The sequence below is a fragment of the Arachis ipaensis genome, chromosome B10, assembly GCF_059453495.1.
Source record: "Arachis ipaensis isolate K30076 ecotype BB chromosome B10, ASM5945349v1, whole genome shotgun sequence".
Classification (NCBI taxonomy): domain Eukaryota; kingdom Viridiplantae; phylum Streptophyta; class Magnoliopsida; order Fabales; family Fabaceae; genus Arachis; species Arachis ipaensis.
Window position 1 is genome coordinate 122618497 of NC_142435.1, and position 15527 is coordinate 122634023.

General features: G+C 39.8%; 1 non-coding gene across 1 annotated transcript; it reads left to right on the forward strand.

Moving 5' to 3' along the window:
- Window positions 1-8622: 8622 nt before the first annotated feature.
- On the forward strand, window positions 8623-8730 carry LOC148581550 (small nucleolar RNA R71). The gene has a single exon (XR_015899637.1). It is a non-coding gene; the product is annotated as a small nucleolar RNA R71 (small nucleolar RNA).
- Window positions 8731-15527: the final 6797 nt, after the last annotated feature.

The window sequence follows — 15527 nt, forward strand, 5'->3', positions numbered from 1 at the left end:
ATCCCAGCCAGTGGTGTCCAGAGTTCTTAAGCACACTCTTTGCTTTGGATCATGACTTTAATTGCTCAACCTCAAGCTTTTCACTTGACACCTTCACACCACAAGCATATAGTTAGGGAAGCAGCTCATTTGAACTGTTTAGGCTAAGATTTTGTTTCTTTTAGGCCCTCCTAACCATTGATGCTGAAAGAACTATTGGCTTTTTGCTCTTGCCTTTTGGTTTTAAGAGCTATTGGCTTTTTCTTCTTTTTATTTTTTTTTCTTCTTGCTTTTTTTTTCGCATATACATATATGTTTTTTTCTTTTATTGATTTTTGCTGCTTTTTCTTACTTCAAGAATCAATTTTTGAATTTTTCAGATTACCAATAATACTTCTCTTTTATGCTCATTCTTTCAAGAGCCAACATTCCTAACTCGAACATCAAATATGCACTGTTTATTCATGCATTCAAAAAGTAAAAGCAATGCCACCACATCAAATAATTGAACTATTCTTAATATGTAACTTGAAATTCATGCATCTTACTTTTCTTTTTCAAATAAAATTTTCTTTTAAGCAAGGTGAGAGATGCATGGAATATTTCATAGCTTTAAGACATAAGATAAAGATGATCATGCACTAGAAACAGACAATAAAACAAAATAAATAGAAAACAGAAAAAATAACATATGCAACAGGGGATTAAGGGAACAGGTCCACCTTAGTGACGGCGGCTGCTGCCTCCTTTTTTCAATCCAATTGAGCGCTTGATGTCTTCTATGTCATGCCCCTGTCTCTATTGTTCTTCTCCCATGACTCTATTGATCTTCTCTTATTTCATAGAGGATGGTGGAATGTTCTTGATGTCCTATCCTTAGCTGATCCATGTTGGAGCTTAATTCTCCTAGAGAAGTGTGCAATTGGTCCCAGTAGCCTTGGGGAGGAAAACGCATGCCTTGAGGCATCTCAAGAATTTCTTGTTGAGGCAGCTCCACACGCTCTTATTGAGGTGCATGTGTAGGCTCTCTTGTTTGCTCCATTCTTCTTTTTAGTGATGGGCTTGTCCTCCTCAATGGGGATGTCTCCTTCTATAACAATCCCAGCTGAATTCCATAGATAACAGATAAGGTGGGGGAATGCTAACCTTGCTAAGGTGGAAGGCTTTTCAGCTTTCTTGTACAATTCTTGAGGTATTACCTCATATACCTCCACCTCACTTCCAATCATGATGCAATGAATCATGATGGCTCTGTCAATGGTCACTTCTAACCAATTGCTAGTAGGGATGATAGAGCATTGGATGAATTCCAACCACCCTCTAGCTACAAGCTTGAGGTCAAGCCTTCTTAGTTGGATAGGCTTACCTTGAGCAACCCTCTTCCACTGAGCTCCTTCCACACAAATGTCTGAAAGGACTTGGTCTAGCCTCTGATCGAAATTGACTCTCCTAGTTTAAAGATGTGGGTCTCCTTGTATTATTGGCAAACGGAGCGCCAACCTTACATATTCTGGGCTGAAATCCAAGGGTCGCCCTCGGACTATAGTGCTCCAATTTTTGGGATGTGGGTTCACGATTGTATCATGGTTTTTTGTAACTCATGCATTGGCATAGAATTCTTGTACCATCAAGATTCCAACTTCCGAAATAGGATTGGTTAAGATTTTCCAACATCTCCTCCGGATTTCTTATCGAATCTCCGGGTACTCATTCTTTTTGAGCCTAAAGGGGACTTCAGGAATCACCCTCTTCTTTGCCACTACTTATAGAAGTGGTCTTGATGAGTTTGGTGATGAATCTCTCCATCTCCCAAGGTTCGGAGGTGGAAGCAACAGCTTTCCCTTTCCTCTTTCTAGAGGATTCTCCGACTTTGGGTGCCATAAGTGCGAATGAAAAGCAAAAAGAAAGGCTTTTCCAATACCAAACTTAAAAGCTTTGCTCATCCTCGAGCAAAAAATAGAAGAAAAGAGTATAAGAAGAAGGGAATAGAGGAGATGGAGGGATAGAGTGTTTCGGCCAAGTAGGGGCTTTAGTGTTTAAGGTGTGTATATGAAGGGTAGGAAGAAGGGGTATTTATAGGGGTGGATAGGATAGGGTTCGAATGAATGGGTGGGAATTGGGTGGAAAATTTTTGAATTTGAAGTGGGTGGGGGTTGGTGGGAGTTATGATGGTTTTGGGAAGAGATATGGATGCGATTAGGTTAGAGTTTATGGGGAAGAGTGTGTGGGGAAGAGTGAAAGTAAGATAGGGAAGAAGGTAGGGTAGGTGAAGATTCTGTGGGACCCACTAGTCCTAAGAGGCTAGGAAATTCGAATTCCCTGCCTCCTTGTGGGTGTTGAACGCCCAGCTCATGCTCATGGTTGGCGTTCAACGCCAGCTTCATGCTCCTCCTAGGGCGTTGAACGCCCATAGGAGACCTCCTACCTAGTGTTCAACGCCAGGTCTCTGCCTCCTTTGGGGCGTTGAACGCCCAGCCTCTGCTTCATGGCTGGCGTTCAATGCCAGCAATACTGCACCTCTTGGGCGTTGAACTCCCATTAGGGATACCCTGTATGGCGTTGAACGCCCACTCTGGCCTCCTTGTCTGGCTTTTAACGCCAATAAGGTACCTGTTCCAGGGTGTTCTGTTTCCAGTTCTGGCTATCTCTGTTTCTGTTCTAACTGCTGCACATGATCATAAAATTAAAGAAACAAATATGAAATATTAATATAACTTAAAGAAAAATAAGAAAACTAAATATTGATGGGTTGCCTCCAAACAAGCGCTTCTTTAACGTTACTAGCTTGACGGTTAGCTCCTTACAAAGATGGATAGGTGGTGTGCGAAATCGTGATCATTACTTCCTTGGTAACGGCGCTAAAAACTCAATACGCACGTTCATGATCTTAATTCTGTTTCACAACTTCGTACAACTAACCAGCAAGTGCACTGGGTCGTCCAAGTAATAAACCTTACGTGAGTAAGGGTCGATCCCACGGAGATTGTCGGCTTGAAGCAAGCTATGGTTACCTTGTAAATCTCAGTCAGGCGGATTCAACTGATTTTAAGTAAAAGATAAATAAAATATAAAATAGGATAGTGGTACTTATGTAATTCATTGGTGAGAATTTCAGATAAGCGTATAGTGATGCTTTCGTCCCTCTGAACCTCTGCTTTCCTGCTGTCTTCATCAATCCTTCCTACTCCTTTCCATGGCAAGCTGTATGTTGGGCATCACCGTTGTCAATGGCTACTTCCCGTCCTCTCAGTGAAAATGGTCCAAGATGCTCTGTCACGGCACGGCTATTTATCTGTCGGTTCTCGATCATACTGGAATAGGATCCATTAATCCTTTTGCATCTGTCACTATGCCCAGCACTCGCGAGTTTGAAGCTCGTCACAGCCATCCCTTTCCAGATCCTACTCGGAATACCACAGACAAGGTTTAGACTTTCCGGATCTCAAGAATGGCTATCCATGGGTTCTAACTTATACCACGAAGACACTAATAACTCGGACTCGGTCCCCTGTATTAGATATCCAAGAGATATCCATTCAATCTAAGGTAGAACGGAAGTGGTTGTCAGGCACGCGTTCATAAGTTGAGAATGATGATGACTGTCACGATCATCACATCCATCAATTGAAGTGCGAATGAATATCTTAGAAGCAGAATAAGTTGAAATGAATAGAAAAACAGTAGTACTTTGCATTAATCTTTGAGGAACAGCAGAGCTCCACACCTTAATCTATGGTGTGTAGAAACTCTACCGTTGAAAATACATAAGTGATGAAGGTTCAGGCATGGCCGAGAGGCCAGTCCCCAAACGTGATCAAAGGATCAAAAGATAATCCAAAGAGATAAATACAATAGTAAAAAGTCCTATTTATGCTAAACTAGTTACTAGGGTTTACAGAAATGAGTAAATGATGTAGAAATCCACTTCCGGGGCCCACTTGGTGTGTGCTTGGGCTGAGCATTGAGCTTTACACGTGTAGAGGTCTTTCTTGGAGTTGAACGCCAGTTTGTAACATATTTCTGGCGTTTAACTCCACTTTGCAACCTATTTCTGGCGTTTCACTCTAGAATGCAGCATGGGACTGGCGTTCAATGCCGGTTTACGTCATCTATCCTTAATCAAAGTATAGACTATTATATATTTCTGGAAAGCCCTGGATGTATAATTTCCAACAAAATTGAGAGAGCCCCATTTGGAGTTTTGTAGCTCCAGAAAATCCACTTTGAGTGTAGGGAGGTCAGAATCCAACAGCATCTGCAGTCCTTCTTCAACCTCTGAATCTGATCTTTGCTCAAGTCCCTCAATTTCAGCCAGAAAATACCTGAAATCATAGAAAAACACAAAAACTCATAGTAAAGTCCAGAAATGTGAATTTTAATTAAAAACTAATAAAAATATACTAAAAACTAATTAAATTATACTGAATACTATGTAAAAACAATGCCAAAAAGCGTATAAATTATCCGCTCATCACAACACCAAACTTAAATTGTTGCTTGTCCCCAAGCAACTGAAAATCAATAGGATAAAAAGAAGAGAATATACTATAAATTCCAAAATATCAATAAAACTTAGCTCCAATCAGATGAGCGGGACTTGTAGCTTTTTGCCTTTTGAATAGTTTTGGCATCTCACTTTATCTATTGAGGTTCAGAATGATTGGCATCTATAGGAACTTAGAATTCAGATAGTGTTATTGATTCTCCTAGTTCAGTATGTTGATTCTTGAATACAGCTACTTTATGAGTCTTGGCCGTGGCCCTAAGCACTTTGTTTTCCAGTATTACCACCGGATACATAAATGCCACAGACACATAACTGGGTGAACCTTTTCAGATTGTGACTCAGCTTTGCTAGAGTCCCCAATTAGAGGTGTTCAGGGTTCTTAAGCACACTCTTCTTCTTGCTTTGGACCTTGACTTTAACCGCTCAGTCTCAAGTTTTCACTTGACACCTTCACGCCACAAGCACATGGTTAGGGACAGCTTGGTTTAGCTTCTTAGGCCAGAATTTTATTCCTTTAGGCCCTCCTATCCACTGATGCTCAAAGCCTTGGATCCTTTTTATTTACCCTTGCCTTTTGGTTTTAAGGGCTATTGGCTTTTTGCTCTTGCCTTTTGGTTTAAAGAGCTTTTGGCTTTTTCTATTTGCTTTTTCTTTTTCTTTCTCTTTTTTTTCGCTATTTTTTTTCTTTTTTTTTTCTGCAAGCTTTTGTATTCACTTCTTTTTCTTGCTTCAAGAATCATTTTTATGATTTTTCAGATTATAAAATAACATTTTCCCTTTTTCCTTATTCTTCAAGAGCCAACATATTTAACATTCATAAACATCAACTTCAAAAGACATATGCACTGTTCAAGCATTCATTCAGAAAACAAAAAGTATTGTCACCACATCAAAATAATTAAACTAGTTTCAAGGATGAATTCGAAACTCTGTACTTCTTGTTCTTTTGTTTTTAAAACAGTTTTCATTTAAGAGAGGTGATGGAGTCATAGGACATTCATAGCTTTAAGACATAGACACTTAAACACTAATGATCATCTAGTAAAGACACAAACATAATTAAACATGAAGCATGGAAACCGAAAAATAGAAAAATAAGAACAAGGAGATTAAGGAATGAGTCCACCTTAGTGAGCGTGTTGTATTCCTCTTCTTGAAGAACCAATGGTGTTCTTGAGCTCCTTTATGTCTCTTCCTTGTCTTTGTTGCTCCTCCCTCATAGCACTTTGATCTTCTCTAATTTCATGGAGGATGATGGAGTGCTCTTGGTGCTCCACCCTTAGTTGTCCCATGTTAGAGCTTAATTCTCCTAGGGAGGTGTTGATTTGCTCCTAATAGTTTTGTGGAGGAAAGTGCATCCCTTGAGGCATCTCAGGGATTTCATGGTGAGGAATTTCCTCATGTTCTTGTTGAGGTCCATAAGTGGACTCTCTTGTTTGCTCCATCATTTTCTTAGTGATGAGCTTTTGAGATGAATCTCTCCATCTTCCATGACTCAGAGGTGAAAGCAATTGCCTTCCCTTTCCTCTTTCTAGAGGTTTCTCTGGCCTTAGGTGCCATGAATGGTTATGGAAAAACAAAAAGCTATGCTTTTACCACAGCAAACTTAAAAGGTTTACTCGTCCCCGAGCAAAAGAAGAAAGGAAGTAGTAGAAGAAGAAGAAAATGGAGGAGATGGAGGTGTGTGAATAGTTCGGCCACTGGGGGTTTAAGGTGGTTATGATGTGTGAAAAGGAAGGAGTGATGGTTTGAATTTAAGTGGGTGGGTGTAGATGGGTGTATGATGGTTTTGGAGAGGAATTGGAGGTGATTGGTAGAGGTTATTTTGGGGAAGATTGTTGTGGAAAGGTGTGAAGAGGAGAGAAGAAGAGGTGGGGATCCTGTGGGGTCCACAGATCCAGTGGGGCCAAGGACTTAACATCCCTGCTCCAATTAGGCATGTAAAACGCCCTTGCTGTGCAATCCTGGCGTTTAACACCAGGCTGCAGCATGTTTCTGGCGTTAAACGCCACTTCCTTGCTTGTTTTGGGCGTTCAACGCCAGTCCAAAGCATGTTTCTGGCGTTGAACGCCAGTATGGTGCATGTTTCTGGCGTTAAACGCCAGTCTGATGCTTGTTTCTGGCGTTTAACGCCAGCTTTCCTCTGGGTGCAATCCTGGCATTTAAACGCCAGACTGCTGCTTGTTTCTGGCGTTTAACGCCAGTTTCATGCTCTGTTCTGGCATTAAACGCCAGCCAGATGCTCCTTATTGGCGTTTAAACGCCAGTAAGCCCTTCCTCCAGGGTGTGCTGTTTTCAATGCTGTTTTTCATTCTGTTTTCGATTTTTCAATAGTTTTTGTGACTCCACATGATCATCAACCTAATAAAACATGAAATAACAAAGAGAAAATAAAATAAAAATGATTAAATAACATTGGGTTGCCTCCCAACAAGCGCTTCTTTAATGTCAATAGCTTGACAGTGAGCTCTCACGGAGCCTCACAGATAATCAGAGCAAGGTTGGGACCTCCCAACACCAAACTTAGAGTTTGGTTGTGGCCTACCAACACCAAACTTAGAGTTTGACTGTGGGGGCTTTGGTTGACTCTGTAGTGAGAGAAGCTTTTCATGCTTCCTTTCCATGGTTACAGAAGGAGATCCTTGAGTTTTAAACACAAGGTAGTCCTCATTCAGTTGAAGGACCAACTCTCCTCTGTCCACATCAATCACAGCTCTTGCTGTGGCTAGGAAGGGTCTTCTAAGGATGATGGATTCATCCTCATCCTTCCCAGTGTCTAGGATTATGAAATCAACAGGGATGTAAAGGCCTTCAACCTATACTAACACGTCCTCTACTAGTCCATAAGCCTGTTTTCTTGAGTTGTCTGCCATCTCTAATGAGATTCTGGCAGCTTACACCTCAAAGATTCCCAGTTTCTCCATTACAGATAGGGGCATGAGGTTTATCCATGACCCAAGGTCACATAGAGCCTTCTCAAAGGTCATGGTGCCTATGGTACAAGGTATTAAGAACTTTTCAGGATCCTGTTTCTTCTGAGGCAATCTCAGTTGATCCAGATCACTCAGTTCATTGATGAGCAAGGGAGGTTCATCTTCCCAAGTCTCATTACCAAATAATTTGGCATTCAGCTTCATGATTGCACCAAGGTACTTGGCAACTTGCTCTTCAGTGACATCTTCATTCTCTTCAGAAGAAGAATACTCATCAGAGCTCATGAATGGCATAAGGAGGTTTAATGGAATCTCTATGGTCTCCAGATGAGTCTCAGAGTCCTTTTGTTCCTCAGAGGGAAACTCCTTATTGATCTCTAGACGTCCCAGGAGGTCTTCCTCACTGGGATTCACGTCCTCTCCCTCCCTTGCAGGTTCGGCCATGATGATCAATTCAATGGCCTTGCACTCTCCTTTTGGGTTTTCTTCTGTATTACTTGGGAGAGCACTAGGAGGGGTTTCAGTGATCCTTTTACTCAGCTGGCCCACTTGTGCTTCCAGATTTCTAATGGAGGACCTTGTTTCATTCATGAAACTTAGAGTGGCCTTAGATAGATCAGAGACTATGTTTGCCAAGCTAGATGGGGTCTGCTCAGAATTCTCTGTCTTTTGCTGAGTGGATGATGGAAAAGGCTTGCTATTGCTAAACCTGTTTCTTCCACCATTATTAAAGCCTTGTTGAGGCTTTTGATCCTTCTATGAGAGATTTGGATGATTTCTCCATAAGGGATTATAGGTGTTTCCATAGAGTTCACCTATGTAATTCACCTCTGCTATTGCAGGGTTCTCAGGATCATAAGGTTCTTCCTCAGAAGATGCCTCTTGAAAACTGTTGGATGCAGCTTGCATTCCATTCAGACTCTGAGAAATCATATTGACTTGCTGAGTCAATATTTTGTTCTAAGCCAATATGGCATTCAGAGTATCAATTTTAACAACTCCCTTCTTCATAGGCGTTCCATTACTCACAGGATTCCTTTCAGATGTATACATGAACTGGTTATTTGCAACCATGTCAATGAGTTCTTGAGCTTCTGCAGGCGTTTTCTTTAGGTGAATGGATCCACCTGCAGAATGGCCCAGTGACATTTTAGATAATTCAAAAAGACCATCATAGAATATATCCAGGATGGTCCATTCTGAAAGCATGTTAGAAGGACACTTTTTGGTCAGTTTCTTGTATCTCTCCCAAGCTTCATAGAGGGATTCACCTTCCTTCTGTTTGAAGGTCTGAACATCCACTCTAAGCTTGCTAAGCTTTTGAGGAGGAAAGAACTTGGCTAAGAAAGCCGTGACCAGCTTATCCCAAGAGTTCATGCTATCTTTAGGTTGAGAGTCCAACTATATTCTAGCTCTGTCTCTTATAGCAAATGGGAAAAGCATAAGCCTGTAGACCTCGGGATCAACCCCATTGGTCTTAACAGTTTCACAGATCTGTAAGAACTCAGTTAAGAACTGAAAAGGATCTTCGGATGGAAGTCCATGAAACTTGCAGTTCTGTTGCATCAGAGAAACTAATTGAGGTTTAAGCTCAAAATTGTTTGCTCCAATGGCAGGGATTGAGATGCTTCTTCCATGTAAATTGGAATTAAGTGCAATAAAGTCACCAAGCATCCTCCTTGCATTGTTATTATTTTCGGCCATGTTGTCCTCTTTTTCAAAAATTTCTGTCAGATTGTCTCGAGAGAGTTGTGCTTTAGCTTCCCTTAGCTTCCTCTTCAGAGTTCTTTCAGGTTCAGGATCAGCTTCAACAAGAATGTTCTTATCCTTGTTCCTGCTCATATAAAAAGAAGAAGAACGCAGAAAAGAAAATATGGAATTTTCTATGTCACAGTATAGAGATTCCTTTATGTGAGTAGAAGAAAGTAAGGATAGAAGAAGGAAAAGATGAGAATCCAAACACAAGGGTGAGGATAGAAATGTTAATGGATGAATAAATAAATAGAAGGAGATTTAGAGATGAGAGAAGAATTCGAAAATTTAATAAAATAAAATAAGAATATTTTAAAATTAAATTGAAAATTCAAAAATTAAAATTGAAATTGGATTAAATTAAAAATTAAAACAATTAGTTAATAAAAAGAAAGAATTTTGAAAAAGAGGGAAGGAATTTTCGAAAATTAGAAGGAGAGAGTTAGTTAGGTAGTTTTGAAAAAGATATGATTGAGAGATATGATTGAAAATCATTTTGAAAAGGATTTGAAAAGGAAATTAAAAAGATTTGATTTTGAAAATTAAAGTTGATTACTTGACTAACAAGAAACTAAAAAGATATGATTCTAGAGTTTAAAGATTGAACCTTTCTTAATAGGCAAGTAACAACTTTGAAAAATTTTGAATCAAAACATTAAATGTTAATAAAATTTTCAAAAATTAAGAAATAAAATAAGAAAAAGATTTTGAAAATTAATTTGAATATTTTCGAAAAAATGAAAAAGATTTTGAAAAATTTTAAAAAGGAATTCGAAAATATGAAAAGAAAATTGAAAAAGACTTTGAAAAAGATAAGATTTTTAAATTGAAAATTTGATTTGACTCATAAAAACAACTAGATTTTAAAAAGTTTTGAAAAAGTCAACTCAAATTTTCGAAAATTTATGAGTGAAAAAGGGAAAGATTTTTTTTTTATTTTTGAATTTTAATAAAGAAAGAGAAAAACAACCCAAAGACTCAATGCATGAAAATTTTGGATCAAAACATGTGATGCATGCAAGAACACTATGAATGTCAAGATGAACACCAAGAACCTTTTTTTTTGAAAAATTTTCAAGAAAAGAAAACATGCAAGACACCAAACTTAAAAATTTTTATTCTTTAGACATTAACAAATTGAGAATGCATATGAAAAACAAGAAAAGACACAAAACAAGAAAATATGAAGATCAAACAAGAAGACTGGCCAAGAACAACTTGAAGATCATGAAGAATGCAATGCATGAAATTTTCGAAAATAATTTTTAGAAAATTAAAAAGATGCAATTGACACCAAAGTTAAAACTTGACTCTAGACTCAAACAAGAAACACAAAAATATTTTTGATTTTATGATTTTATAAATTTTTTTTATTTTTTTTTCGAAAATTAATTGGGAAAAACGAAAAAGAAAAAAAATTTTGTATTTTTCGAAAATAAGAAATAAATAGCTTAAAATTAAAATAAAATTACCTAATCTGAGCAACAAGATGAACCGTCAGTTGTCCAAACTCGAACAATCCCCGGCAACGGCGCCAAAAACTTGGTGTGCGAAATCGTGTTACTACTTGCTTGGTAACGGCGCTAAAAACTCAATACGCACGTTCATGATCTTAATTCTATTTCACAACTTCGTACAACTAACCAGCAAGTGTACTGGGTCGTCCAAGTAATAAACCTTACGTGAGTAAGGGTCGATCCCACGGAGATTGTCGGCTTGAAGCAAGCTATGGTTACCTTGTAAATCTCAGTCAGGCGGATTCAACTGATTTTAAGTAAAAGATAAATAAAATATAAAATAGGATAGTGTACTTATGTAATTCATTGGTGAGAATTTCAGATAAGCGTATAGAGATGCTTTCGTCCCTCTGAACCTCTGCTTTCCTACTGTCTTCATCCAATCCTTCCTACTCCTTTCCATGGCAAGCTGTATGTTGGGCATCACCGTTGTCAATGGCTACTTCCCGTCCTCTCAGTGAAAATGGTCCAAGATGCTCTGTCACGGCACGGCTATTCATCTGTCGGTTCTCGATCATACTGGAATAGGATTCATTGATCCTTTTGCATCTGTCACTACGCCAAGCACTTGCGAGTTTGAAGCTCGTCACAGCCATCCCTTCCCAGATCCTACTCGGAATACCACAGACAAGGTTTAGACTTTCTGGATCTCAAGAATGGCCATCCATGGGTTATAACTTATACCACGAAGACACTAATAACTCGGACTCGATCCCCTGTATTAGATATCCAAGAGATATCCATTCAATCTAAGGTAGAACGGAAGTGGTTGTCAGGCACGCGTTCATAAGTTGAGAATGATGATGACTGTCACGATCATCACATCCATCATATTGAAGTTCGAATGAATATCTTATAAGCGGAATAAGTTGAATTGAATAGAAAAACAGTAGTACTTTGCATTAATCTTTGAGGAACAGTAGAGCTCCACACCTTAATCTATGGTGTGTAGAAACTCTACCGTTGAAAATACATAAGTGATGAAGGTTCAGGCATGGCCGAGAGGCCAGCCCCCAAACGTGATCAAAGGATCAAAAGATAATCCAAAGAGATAAATACAATAGTAAAAAGTCCTATTGATGCTAAACTAGTTACTAGGGTTTATAGAAATGAGTAAATGATGCAGAAATCCACTTCAGGGGCCCACTTGGTGTGTGCTTGGGCTGAGCATTGAGCTTTACATGTGTAGAGGTCTTTCTTGGAGTTGAACGCCAGTTTGTAACCTGTTTCTGGCGTTTAACTCCACTTTGCAACCTGTTTCTAGCGTTTGACTCCAGAATGCAGCATGGGACTGGCGTTCAATGCCAGTTTACATCGTCTATCCTTAATCAAAGTATGGACTATTATATATTGCTGGAAAGCCCTGGATGTCGACTTTCCAACACAATTAAGAGCGCACCATTTGGAGTTTTGTAGCTCCAGAAAATCTACTTTGAGTGTAGAGAGGTCAGAATCCAACAGCATCTGCAGTCCTTCTTCAACCTCTGAATCTGATCTTTGCTCAAGTCCCTCAATTTTAGCCAGAAAATACCTGAAATCACAGAAAAACACACAAACTCATAGTAAATTCTTGAAATGTGAATTTTAATTAAAAACTAATAAAAATATACTAAAAACTAATTAAATTATACTGAAAACTATGTAAAAATAATGCCAAAAAGTGTATAAATTATCCGCTCATCAATAAGGGCTCAGAATTTCGCCCCTTACAGTGAATTTCTTGCCTGTGCTCTCATGGATGAGTTCCACATGTTCTAGAGATAGGATCTTGTTCACAGTGTGTGGAATGACTGGATTGCCAGTGAAGACAACTCTCATGCCAGTGAGAGGCCTTCAGTGGAGATCTTTTTGTCCCTCTAGCCTTTAGGTACTTTCTTTTTAGTACCTTTATTCTCAGTGCTTGATGATGGCTTCCCAACACCAAACTTAGAATTGGTGTCTGGAGTCTCTGTATAGCTTTGCACTAAGAGAGAAGGTTGGAACACTAGGTGTTCCACAACTGTCTCTCTTTTGTCATAGGGAGAGTTAGGGTTAGGCATCTTGAACAAGATGTGGTCCTTCTATAACTGTAGAATTAGCTGTCCCTTTGCTACATCAATGATGGCATTGGCAGTGGCTAGGAAGGGTCTTCCAAGGATGATAGATTCATCCTCTTTCTCTCCAGTATCCAAGATTATAAAATATGCAGGGATGTAAAGGTTTTCAACCTTTACTAAGACATCCTCTACCAGACCATAAGCCTTTTTCATAGACTTGTCTGCCATCTCTAGTGAGATTCTTGCAGCTTGTACCTCAAAGATTCTCAGCTTCTTTATTACAGAGAGTGGCATAAGGTTTATGCTTGACCCTAGGTCACACAGAGCCTTTTCAAAGGTAATGGTGCCTATGGTACAAGGAATTAGGAAGCGTCCAGGATCTGGCAGCTTCTGAGGTAATTTCTGTTGAACCAAGGCATTGAGTTCCTTGGTGAGCACTGGAGGTTCTTCCTCCAATGTCTTTATTCTAAATAACTTGGCATTTAGCCTCATGAGGACTCCTAGGTACCGAGCAACTTGCTCTTCCCTAGTTTCCTCTTCCTCATCAGAGGAGGAGTGATCCTCATAATCCATGATTTGCAACAAGGCATTCAATGGAACTTCTATAGTATCCTCATGAGCCTTAGTTTCCTTCAGTTCTTCAACAGGGAAGTTTTTAGTGGGCGTTGAATGCCCAGCTCCCTCATTACTGGTGTTCAACGTCAGCTTTTGTGTCACTTTGGGCGTTGAACGTCCAGTAAGGCCTTCCTTACTGGTGTTCAACGCCAGGAATTGTGCTTCTATGGGCATTGAACGCCCAGTAAGGACTTCCTTACTGGCATTCAATGCCAGTGATGGTGCTTTTTTGGGCATTGAATGCCCAGTAAGGACTCCCTTACTGGCGTTCAACGCTAGAGTATCCCCTTCAGATTCGACCTCAGCTTCTACAGTGATGGCCTTGCACTCTTCTCTTGGGTTTACTTCAGTGTTACTTGGGAGAGTGTTAGGAGGGGTCTTAGGGATTCTCTTACTTAGCTGACCAACTTGTACCTCCAGATTTCTGATGGAGGACCTAGTTTCTATTATGAAACTGTGAGTGGTCTTATAGAGTTCAGAGACTATAGTTGCTAAGTCAGAGAGGCTCTGCTTAAAAGTCTCCATCTGCTGTTGAGAAGATAGGAATGGTGGTCTATTGTTAAACCTATTCTGGTTTCTTCCACCTTGATTATTATTGAAGCCTTGTTGAGGCTTCTGTTGATCTTTCCATGAGAGGTTAGGATGATTCCTCCCCATGAAGAGTTGTAGGTGTTTCCATAGGGTTCTCCCATGTAATTCACCTCTTTCATCATGGGTTGATCTGGATCATAGGCATCTCCATCATAGGAGGTGTCTTGAGTGCTGCCAGCTGTAGCTTGCACTCCAGTCAAATGCTGAGAGATCATATTGACCTATTGGGTCAAGATCTTATTCTAAGCTAATATGGCGTTCAGAGTGTCAACCTCTAGGACTCCTTTCTTCTGAGCTACACTATTGTTGGTGCACGAATTGTAAATCACACTTTTTACAACTCGTACCACTAACCAGCAAGTGCACTGGGTCGTCCAAGTAATACCTCACGTGAGTAAGGGTCGATCCCACGGAGATTGTTGGCTTGAAGCAATCTATGGTTATCTTGTAACTCTTAGTCAGGAAAACAATAAAATAATTCACTTATCAAATTTGATTGCAAGGAATAAAAGGGCAGAACACAAATTATACTTGTATGCAATGATGGAAAATATGTTGGAGTTTTGGAGATGCTTTGTCTTCTGAAATACTGCTTTCCTCTATTCTCCTATGGCAAGCTGTGTGTTGGTGGATCACCGTTGTCAATGGCTACCATCCATCCTTCCAGTGAAAAGGGTCCAGATGCACTGTCACCGCATGGCTAATCATCTGCAGGTTCTCAATCGTACCGGAATAGGATTTACTATCCTTTTGCATCTGTCACTACGCCCAGCACTCGTGAGTTTGAAGCTCGTCACAGTCATTCAATCCCTGAATCCTACTCGAAATACCACAGACAAGGTTTAGACTTTCCGGATTCTCTTGAATGCTGCCATCAATCTAGCTTATACCATGAAGATTCTGATTAAGAGATCTAAGAGATATTCATTCATTCTACGGTGGAACGTAAGTGGTTGTCAGGCACGCGTTCGTGGAGGAATGATGATGATTGTCACGTTCATCACATTCATATTGAAGTGCGAATGGATATCTTAGATAGGAACACGCATGTTTGAATGGAAAACAGAAATACTTACATTAATTCATCGAGACACAGCAGAGCTCCTCACCCCAACAATGGAGTTTAGAGACTCATGCCGTCAAAAGGTACAAATTTCAGATCTAAAAATGTCATGAGATCCAAAATAAACCTCTAAAAGTTGTTTAAATACTAAACTAGTAACCTAGGTTTACAGAAAATGAACAAACTATGATAGATGGTGCAGAAATTCACTTCTGGGGCCCACTTGGTGTGTGCTGGGGCTGAGACTTAAGCTAATCACGTGCATAGGGCTGTTTTGGGCGTTCAACGCCAGCTTTGGATCCTTTTCTGGCGTTGAACTCCACTTTGTAACTTGTTTCTGGCGCTGGACGCCAGACTGCAGCATGGAACTGGCGTTGAACGCCAGTTTATGTCGTCTATCCTTGAGCAAAGTATAGACTATTATATATTTCTGGAAAGCCCTGGATGTCTACTTTCCAATGCAATTGAAAGCGCGCCATTTGGAGTCTTGTAGCTCCATAAAATCCACTTTGAGTGCAGGGAGGTCAGAATCCA